Source organism: Anguilla rostrata, chromosome 6, assembly GCF_018555375.3.
Source record: "Anguilla rostrata isolate EN2019 chromosome 6, ASM1855537v3, whole genome shotgun sequence".
NCBI classification, from domain to species: Eukaryota; Metazoa; Chordata; class Actinopteri; order Anguilliformes; family Anguillidae; genus Anguilla; species Anguilla rostrata.
This window is the reverse complement of record NC_057938.1, coordinates 56,751,389-56,762,044: the sequence shown is the minus strand read 5'-3', so window position 1 is coordinate 56,762,044 and position 10,656 is coordinate 56,751,389.

Sequence of the window (10,656 nt, the reverse complement as noted above, 5' to 3'; positions counted from 1 at the left end):
TGCATGCGTGTGTGTGTGTGTGTGTGTGTGTGTGTGTGTGTGTGTGTGTGTGTGTGTGTGTGTGTGTGTGTGTGTGTGTGTGTGTGTGTGTGTGTGTGTGTGTGTGTGTGTGTGCGTGTGTGTGTGTGTGTGTGTGTGCGTGCACGCCTGTGTGTGTGCAAAAGAGAAATTTAATGAGAATATGAAGGCAACGCTGAAGTAAAATTTCAACATGAAACACGTTAAACTCATCGCTCTAAACAAACTGCATCGTAAGAGCGCTGCCTCTCAGAACAGGCCTTAATAAGGGCACCTGAGGGTTTGAGGAGAGGTTATTGTGGGAAGCGCAGGCATTAAAGGGCTCTGCAAACTATTCAGTGACTGAAGGAAGAGATTATAACAGAGATGCTTATCAGAGCATGCTGGCAGTTTACTCATCTTACTGTGCAGCCCTGTCAGAAACGGAGTTACATAATATAGCAGGTGTCCTCACAGCGTGTGTGTGTGTGTGTGTGTGTGTGACTGCACGCAGCACATATGAGTGTGTATTTGTGTATGTATCTGTGTGTGTGTGTGTGTGTGAGCTTGCTTGTCTGTATCCAGACAGTATATGTGCTAAAATCATGATCATTCCTCTGTTGGCTCCTGAAATGTGTACAAATTAAGCTGGCTCCTGGGACCGGAATAAGGTTAGCACTGTGTTATGATTGGCTCCTGGGACCGGAATAAGGTTAGCACTGTTCTGATTGGCTCCTGGGACCGAAATAAGGTTAGCACTGTGTTCTGATTGGCTCCTGGGACCGGAATAAGGTTAGCACTGTGTTCTGATTGGTTACTGCCTGTAGGTGCAAGGGGGAATTCCCCAGTGGAGTAAAGGGGTTGAAAGTGGGGTGGGGGGGTCACATGATGAGTGACATCTCTGCATAAATGTCAGCTGAAAGAAGCCCCCCCCCCGCTGGCCCCCCAGTTACCTGAGATCAGACTGGAGAAATCCTCTCTCACACATTTCAGGTCAGAAACTTGAAATAATAATTATAATAATATTACCCTGGGGGGGAAGGGGGGGAAGGGGGGGGGGGGGGGGGGGGTCAAAAATCCTAGACAGCCCTGGGGCCAGAGAGCCGGCGCTGTCTGACCTCTCGCACGTCCACATATCACCTTTAACTGGCTGGAATTCGAACCGTAGACCGAGCAGCGCCAGGTTATGTAAGCCCTGACCTCCTGCTCAGCTAATCCAGGCCACAAATCCATCACATCCAGGCCACAAATCCATCACATCCATCCACAAATCCATCACATCCATCCACAAATCCATCACATCCATCCACAAATCCATCACATCCATCCACAAATCCATCACGTCCACAATCGCACCCATCTCACCGGTAGCTGTGGGGGGGGGGGGTCTGTGTGTGTGTGTGTGTGTGTGTGTGTGTGTGTGCGTGTGCGTGTGTGTGTGTGGGTGTGTGTGTGTGTGTGTGTGCGGGTGTGTGTGCGTGAATGTGTGTGTGTGTGTGTGTGTGTGTGTGTGTGGCTGTCCCAAGGTTTTCCTGATTTCTCACGTTCTTACATGCTTAGTTTCTTTTTGAAACAGCGTGAACTTTTCATCAACTGATCTGAAGTGCTACAATTGATGTTATAACTGTTTCATAGAATAGCTATACCGTATAAATAAACACATTGTGTATGTATGTATGCTTTGTGAAGGCCTTATGAAGTTATTCATCTCAATATTAAAGTGCAACATTCAGGAATCATTTCCATGGCAACACAATCAAGAAATTTTAATAAGCAGAAAGTTTGAAAGCCTACCAGGAGTAAAGTAGTTAGGTTGAGTAAGGAATTTGTGTAACAGTATCCTATTGTTTCGACAACATAACACATTCAGTCATACAGTCATACCTTCAGTCTTTAAATAAACATTCACTTGCTTTTTTAAGCTCTTGCTATTTTTGGTTTTTCACCTTAAAAAAAAAGACTTTAAGGAGAAAAGAAGCACTTCAAGATTAAGGCAGTGGATCATTATACTTCTCCTTAGCTTATTAATACACTCGCACTGCTTTGAAGCGTAGAATACAAATGCATCCCAGCTGGTTCCTGAGTATATTTAATGAAGGCACATCGGAGGAGCGTGATGGAGAACACATCAGAGGGCGCTCAGGTGTGTCAGATGTTGAAGTCTTTCATGGTTTCAGCACAGTTGTTAATACAAAGAGCCACATGACACAGATACTATTTTAGTTTAACAATTTCTTTTAGGTTTTTGTTCCCTGATTCTAATGACGCACTGTCCAACAAATCACTGGAATTGAAAAAAAAGCCCTCACTTTCTTACAAATTCCTTATGTAGAAGCAGTGCACAGTCACTACACTAGCCTGAATAAGAAACAGGAAGTCAGATGGAACAGTGCTTCCTGTCCCTGTGTCCTTTTGGTGTCCTTGCACTCATGGCTGTTGTGTAATGAGTGAAGAATGAGTCCTGCATTATAAGGACCTGGTTCTCCGTTATAAGGACCTGGTCCTTACATCCCTGACACTCCCACATACACACCTGCCAGCTCAAAGTAATCACCTCTGTGTGCTGCTTTCTTTTCCAGCACATTAATATGAAGAATAATTCATATGCGACAAGAAAGGCCTCACAGCACACAAAAAAATCCCCTGTGATCTTCATAAAGGACAGCATATTCCCTCCAACAACACAAAGAGAAAAGATCTTTTATTTATTCATGTAGAGACCCAGAATGCAGTTTCTGACAAAATCACATTTTTGTACATTTCGGCTGGTTTCATAGGCAAAAAAAATCTCCCCCAAATCTGCCCCCAAAAACTAAAAAGATGAATAGTATGATAATCCAAAATGTATTCAGTTCAGTGTAACACAGAGACAGGCTTTCCAAAGAATCAGACAACAAAGGAAAAACAGTTGATAAAAATAGCTTCAAAAATAAATAATAAAAAGATGAACCTTGTGATGCCTCCCGTGCTGACTGCAAGCTGGCCTTTGATTTAGTCTCAAATTGAATTCCCACATGAAAAAAGGAGAAAACATAGCGGCCTGTTCTAAACTCCACTCTCTAATCCAGCCAGTTCAGCAGACGGCTGCCTTCTCTTTTTCCAGAATATGAGGTAAGAGACTGAGGAGAAAGGCTGTTATAACAGAGGACCACTGATGACCTCACACCTGGACAGCCACACCCACTGATGACCTCACACCTGGACAGCCACACCCACTGATGACCTCACACCTGGACAACCACACCCACTGATGACCTCACGCCTAGATGACCAAACACCCCCGATGACCTCACACCTGGATGACCAAACATCCCCGATGACCTCACACCTGGACAGTCACACCCACCTATGACCTCACACCTGGATGACCACACCCCCAATGACCCACTCTCCTGATGATCTCAGAGGCAAATATCAACACCTCCTAAATATATCACACCCCCTAATTACTGGACCCCAGCATGACCAAACCCACAGATGGCCACACAGTCGGAGAGGGGAAAGCGATTTTAGGACAGGGCAAGGCCAAGATGGCAACAAAGTGAAAGGATAAATAAATAAATATATAAATAAATAAGTAGCACGAGACACAACCGTAGAAAGAGGGCTTTCAGTGAGCGATCACAGGGCTGGTTTCACTGAGCCAAAATGATCTAAACTTAAAACATTAGTGCATTTAACTTCAGGGCATTTATCCCGACACTTTGGAATAATTTCCAGACAGGAAATTATTTAGATCTTTAGATCAAGAGTCAAAGGTTTCACTTTTAGCCTCTTGTTCAATAACTGTCCCCCCTAAATCTGCACCCCATTTGAGTCATATTGTACTGAAACTATGGCCTGAAATGTACTCACCAAATTGTCCATGAAGTGCTCGTGTGACAATTTATTTGCGAACATTGCTATAAAAAACCCAAATGGATGGACAGAGCGATTGTGTGAGTCACAGGGGGGTGAGAACACGCCCTTATAACGGGCCTGCAGGGGTTCTGCACAGGAGTGGCTGTTAGGCTCATAAATCACATTATTAATAAGCAGAAGCGTAAGTCTGAGAGCAAAGCCAGGAATTCTGGGTAGCTGTAGAGCCCATGGCATCGTCACTGCCCACAAAAACCGAACCCTTTTCTGCCAAACTGGGAACCCGTGTGAGGGTTAAGAACACAGAGCTGAAACATCCTGTATGGATTATTTAGGTCTGCTCACTGGGGGGGGGGGGGGGGGGAGTGGGGGGGCATCAGGTCTCACGCCTGGTGCTTCATATGGAGCCGTGAGTGTGATGGACAGACAGGGGTGAGGGTGGGGGGGTGAGGGGGGGGGGGGGGGGGGTGTGTGAGACACTCTTGGGTCTGTTGTCAGACGCTGCCTCTCCTAATACGTCCAAAAACAGAGCGCAGGGTGTGCGTGCAGGGCCGGTAAGATCAGTGCTATTCTGAGGGAGACGGGCTGCAGGGCACGGGGGGGGGGGGGGGGGGGGGGGGGCGAGGGGGGGGGATATTAATGAGGCAGGCTGTTCATCACTTGTAATTGGAAACAACACTAAAACTATTTTTGGGCCTGTTCCTATGCAGACAACTGGACCTGCTTGCCCGTGATGTCATATCACACACTCACCCCCCCCCCACCCCATCCAGCCACCTCACCCCCCCCCCAGTCCCATGCACACACTCACTCACCCCCCCCCCACCCCAGTCCCATGCACACACACACCCCCTAAGCGGGTAGGGGTAAACATAGGGTGACACCCCTGCAGCTACGTCCTCTACAGCACTCTGTGGGACAGGGCAGGTGATTCACCTCTCAGTGGGGTGGGGCGGGTGGCATTTTGGATTTTGGTACAGCACTGTGTCTTGCTGTTGGGCACTCATGATTTCTGAAAAAGAAAATGATAAAAATAACAATGCGTTTGCAAACGATACAGCAGCAGCAGAAACACAGACAGACATACGGAGTATTATCATTAGCATTTGAAGAGTAGTGCTATGGTCGCTTCTAACCCTGTTCAATGTTGGTGACATTCCCTTGGCTTGCCTTCGCTTAAATTAGGCTGACGATAATGACGGAAGAGGTAATTATCTCAGTGTACAACACGCCCAGATTATATGTTCTTCAGTGACTCACTTTAACAGCTGACTGCAATAAACTTTAGGTTCCATTTCTTCACACACCCCCTCCCCCCCCCTACCCCCTTCCTGCTCAGACAGCCAGCCACGGATCCTGCCATAAACACAGACGCTACAGCACACACACACACACACACACACACACACACACAGCACACGCACGCACCGATCCGCATACACACCACCACAGTGACCTGCTTACCCTGGAAACCCATCGCCTAAATCACAGAGATATCTGCAGAAAATAACCCGGCGTTGCTTAGGCTGTGCTGCAGCCTCCATGTGCCGGCTGGAGGAAGCGTGTACACACACTGAGCACAGGCGGAAGCGTGTACACACACTGAGCACAGGCGGAAGCGTGTGCACACACTGAGCACAGGCGGAAGCGTGTGCACACACTGAGCACAGGCGGCTGCTGGAGGAAGCGTGTGCACACACTGAGCACAGGCGGAAGCGTGTGCACACACTGAGCACAGGCGGCTGCTGGAGGAAGCGTGTGCACACACTGAGCACAGGCGCCTGCTGCTGGAAGCGTGTGCACACACTGAGCACAGGCGGCTGCTGGAGGAAGCGTGTGCACACACTGAGCACAGGCGGCTGCTGGAGGAAGCGTGTGCACACACTGAGCACAGGCGGCTGCTCGAAAGAGCTGCTCGTTTTTATCAGAGCGCTTTAATAAAGACATTCTTTCCCCCTGTCTGGATCCTGACAGAAGGGATCATTTACATAAGGAGTCAACAGACCTTCAAGATGTTTAAATTTATATGTTATTGAAATGAACTCCACTATTATTATTATTATTATTATTATTGTTGTTGTTGTTGTTGTTGTTATGATGTGGGATGCTGAAGTCTCTACACATGGACTGTGGTCTCCAGACTGTGTGGATGTTTTGCGGGTGTATCTCATCTTCAGAACTGGAATAACTGAACCAGGCAGGCGAGAGTGAGGTCACTGGAAAGATACTGGTAGTGCAACATTAATAGCGGCTCGGCCTTTTCGCTAAAGTGACAAAGTGCAGAGAGCTACGATGACTGCATTTCCTCACTGTCAGTTTCCATGCTCTTATAACCGTTCCCACCACAGAGTTGAACCAGGCTGGCTCATTATAGCCCTTTCCCACTGTAGAGCTGGACCAGGCTGGCTCATTATAGCCCTTTCCCACTGTAGAGCTGGAACCAGGCTGGCTCATTATAGCCCTTTCCCACTGGAGAGCTGGAACCAGGCTGGCTCATTACACAAATATTTAAGTTTTTGTTTCATGATTCAATAAGAAATGCTCACACAAACAACACAAATCTTTTGTGTTTTTTCTTGTTTATTTCAAACGTCATAAGGAGGGTAAAGGACTATAAAATTACAGTATTTAAACCTTTGAGTGTTTAAGAAAAGGAGGGATAAATAATTTGGGAGATATATGGAACAGATCATGCAGAACTGTGTGGGATAAAGGCCTCCTTTATTATAGCACCTTTATGGAAAAATAAATCCTGCGTTTTTTCACTCAGTGCAAAAATAGTTATGATTTATGCATAGAAACAAAGTCGTGAATACATAAGTGTATATATCTACATAGATATATATATTCATAATATATGTTAATATATTTTCATTTCCAAACTATGGGCACACATAGTACTGTACACTGAGTTTGTGGTGTGAACACAAGCCATTCCCAAAAAAAACACATGAACAAACATTTAAAAATGGGGTTACCTGTAAGAAACGCAGGTACGGTCCTTACACAGAAACTGCAGAAACAATAAATAAACTGCCAGAAATATTTCACAGACTGGCTAAATTCAGCCACAACTTTGTTTAGCCTTAAAATCTTTATACGTTAGCTTTCCCACAAATCAAATATCATCACACAAATGGATAACAGCTTACATGGTAACCATAACATTGTAAATCCCACAGACAAAATCAATGACATTTTGAAAATTGACACGCAGGAAAATGTACCAAAGAGTCACTCCATTAAAACCCAAACATCAGCGTCTATGCTTCCCACACATTAGCACCAAAATGACCTCGCAGTGCTGAAACTGCTGGAATTCACTGCGCCTGCACACAGACACAGTGGCGTCAGGGGAGCGGTGTCAGGGGGTTCCTGCGAGTCCCACGTGTTCTGGGATGACTAAATGTTTCACTTGAACATGAATAAAATAATTTTTCTTTTTTCAGTGCAGTCAAAAGCCTGGTGGAGCCTTTCGTGAGAATCGTAAATATAAATTTCTCACAAACGCAACGAAGAGCAAGCAGTTGTCATAATGTTGTCATAATGTTGTCACAATGTTGAACAACATTGATTTTTTGATGCTCGTTTACGGACACAGTGCCTGTTTCTATCGGAGTCGCAGTAAAATTGGGCATCAACACTTCAGCAAAAGTCCATGCTAACAGAAGTCTGGCTAGGTTGGTGTTAAACCACCTTTTTTCGGTTAACACACTTAAAGCTAAAGCTGAATATATGTTTTACACTGTAAAATAATCAATGTTAATTTCACTAAAAGAGTTTATTGGATACCAAATGTACTCTATCAGAGTAAAATGTATTCTGATAGCCTATATATGATTTAACACTGAATATTTTACTGTGTACTTTTTGGGAAAGCTTCTGATTTCCCAGTGTACATTTAAAAAAAATTTCTAACAGATTTTAGTTGTCCAATGATATGATTCAGGGGAGGATCAGAAGTACAGGTTACTGAGAGGAACATCACTGTTCCACATTCAGATATCAACTCTGGGAGTCTAGAGCTCAAATCAAGCATTGGTGCTTAAAACTGAACATCACCATATTTTAACTTAAAGGTCACACTGGGTTTTTTTTTTTTTTTTTTTTGGCTTTGTTTCGATTTTGATTCATTTGAATTCAAATGGCAGAACCATCATCTTATGACACCAGCTTTAAATATGACCAAAATACATAACATATACTTTGGAGTTTTCATGGAATTTTAAAAATATGCAGCCAAGTATGAAGGCTATAATTCTGCCCCTGGACCAGGTGCGTCTCTGGAGTTTCCTACCAAACCAATCTCTGCCCTTCAATATTTAATTTAACCCAAGCCTTTTCAGAATCTGACATTTACACAGCACAATGCACCGCTAGGCTCATTAATAACAGCAGTGTCCCTATATAACAGGGTTCACTGCAGTCTAGCCCATCAGCTTCCCTGCACTGGTACATGCGTGCTGTTTTAGATACGTGAGCCATAGTAACTGGTGGTAAGACAGACCCGCAGACACACACCAGTCCCACAGATCTTTGGACGTGTGTGTGTGCTGCTTGTCCAGGACATGCTCGCATACAGCAGGTTAGTCAGGCCTCTCTGCTTCACGTCTACAAACCAGCCAATCACACGGGGCCCTTAAACGGGACGAGGGAGGAGCAAGCATTTATCCAATCACATCCCAAGCACTTATCCAATCACGTCCCATCGCCAATGACCAATAGTAAAAGTGTTTATCACTGTGGGTCTGTTTACAACCCTGGATGTAAAAACCATGGAAAGAATTTTGACTTCGGCATTTCTAGAGAGTATCTCTTGGCGAGGTGGGGGTGGGGGTGGGGGTTGGGGGGGGACAGGGGACAGGGGTACCCAAAAAATGGTCTCGCAAAATTACAGCTTCACAGTGCACATAGATCACTTGCTACAGGAAGCATCTCCAAAGTGAATTCCCAGTGGATCATTGAATAAATATTTAGAGAGCCATCTCGCCGTGTTTCCATTGCTTCGCGGTTTGTTTTTGCAGCTGAGGCTCTCATCAGCACGAGCGCGACAGTTTCACAGTCAACAGTCCTGTAGTGTGACTGAAAAGACACTGCACCTGACAACACACCCACAACACAGACACCGCTGAGCTGACAGGCTAACCGGCTCTGTGAATAGCAAACAGAGCATGTATTTACCCAGTGTAATATCAAATATGATATTGCTGATATCATAACGATAGTTTGCATGAGCAGGACGGCGTCTACCACACAGTGAAAGGCCGATCGCAACGTGGGATTAAAATAACTCCCCGTGATTCACTGACCCAGCGTCGCTCAACTCTTCTCCTGGTCCAGCAGGCCGCAGTGTCTGCAGGTATTCGCTCCAGCCACATACTACACCACCAGATTTCACACGTGAGCTCACTTCCTGAACCAAGGAGGTAAAATAATTAGTGAAATCTGGTGGTGTAGTGCATGGTTGGAGCAAATCTCTGCAGGCACTAGAGTCCGCAGGACATGGAGTTGAGTAGTGCTGCATTAGTCAGTGCATAAAAATATTTCCTCAACCGCCAACCTACTGACAACATGGGGGTGTGAACCACAGACACCCCCTCCCCCCCTCACCACCTTATAGCAAAATGGGTTCGGAGTAAAATCATCACTGATTGAGAACAGTTAACTCTACCAGAGAACATGGGGTCCTTATTGGACTCATATAAACCCTGTGAGAGATGATTTAACCCCGAGAATTTAGCCATTTCCACACACCTCTTCTTACACAGAAATGCCAGTTTCAGGACACATAGCCCAAGGCAGGAATTAACACAGCCACACCCTACAGCCCCGCCCTACAGCCACACCCTACAGCCACACCCTACAGCCCCGCCCTACAGCCCCGCCCTACAGCCCCGCCCTACAGCCCCACCCTACAGCCCCGCCCTACAGCCACACCCTACAGCCCCGCCCTACAGCCCTGCCCTACAGCCACACCCTACAGCCACACCCTACAGCCCCACCCTACAGCCCCGTCCTACAGCCCTGCCCTACAGTCTAAGAAACTGCTCAGAGGAGCTGCCAGTGAACACTGCTTCACCCTAACGGCTGAGCTAGCCTGTTAGCCAACACGCTAAACCTGGACATGCACAGCGCTCACAGCCTTCTGTTTGCAGGCCAAGCACAAACACGCTTTCTTTAGCCCATTATTCTATGCACTTTTGATCTGCAGATGTCAGTGATATCATCTATTCTGTTAATGCCTAACATACAGAATAGATGCCTTCAAATTCCCGGCAAAAAATGAATGCTAAGACAGTGATGCCTTGAGCATAAGTAATGCTAACATACTGTACATGAGTAATGCTAGCATACTGTACCAGAGTAATGCTAACATACTGTACTTCAGTAATGCTAGCATACTGCACTTGAGTAATGCTAGCATACTGTACTAGAGTAATGCTAACATAACGTACTTGAGTAATGCTAACATACCGTACTTCAGTAATGCTAGCATACTGCACTTGAGTAATGCTAGCATACTGTACTTGAGTAAGGCTAGCATACTGTACATCAGTAATGTTAACATACCGTACTTCAGTAATGTTAGCATACTGTACATGATTAATGCTACCATACTCTTCATGAGTAATGTTAGCATACTGTATAGATGTAATGTTAACATACTCTGCATAAGTAATGCTAGCATACTCTGTGTGAGTAATGCTAGCATGTTAGCACACCACAGGAGTAATGTTAGCATGCTATACAGGATCCCACATTAGCTTCAAAGCCAGGCAAGTGTCTATAGCCCTATGAATA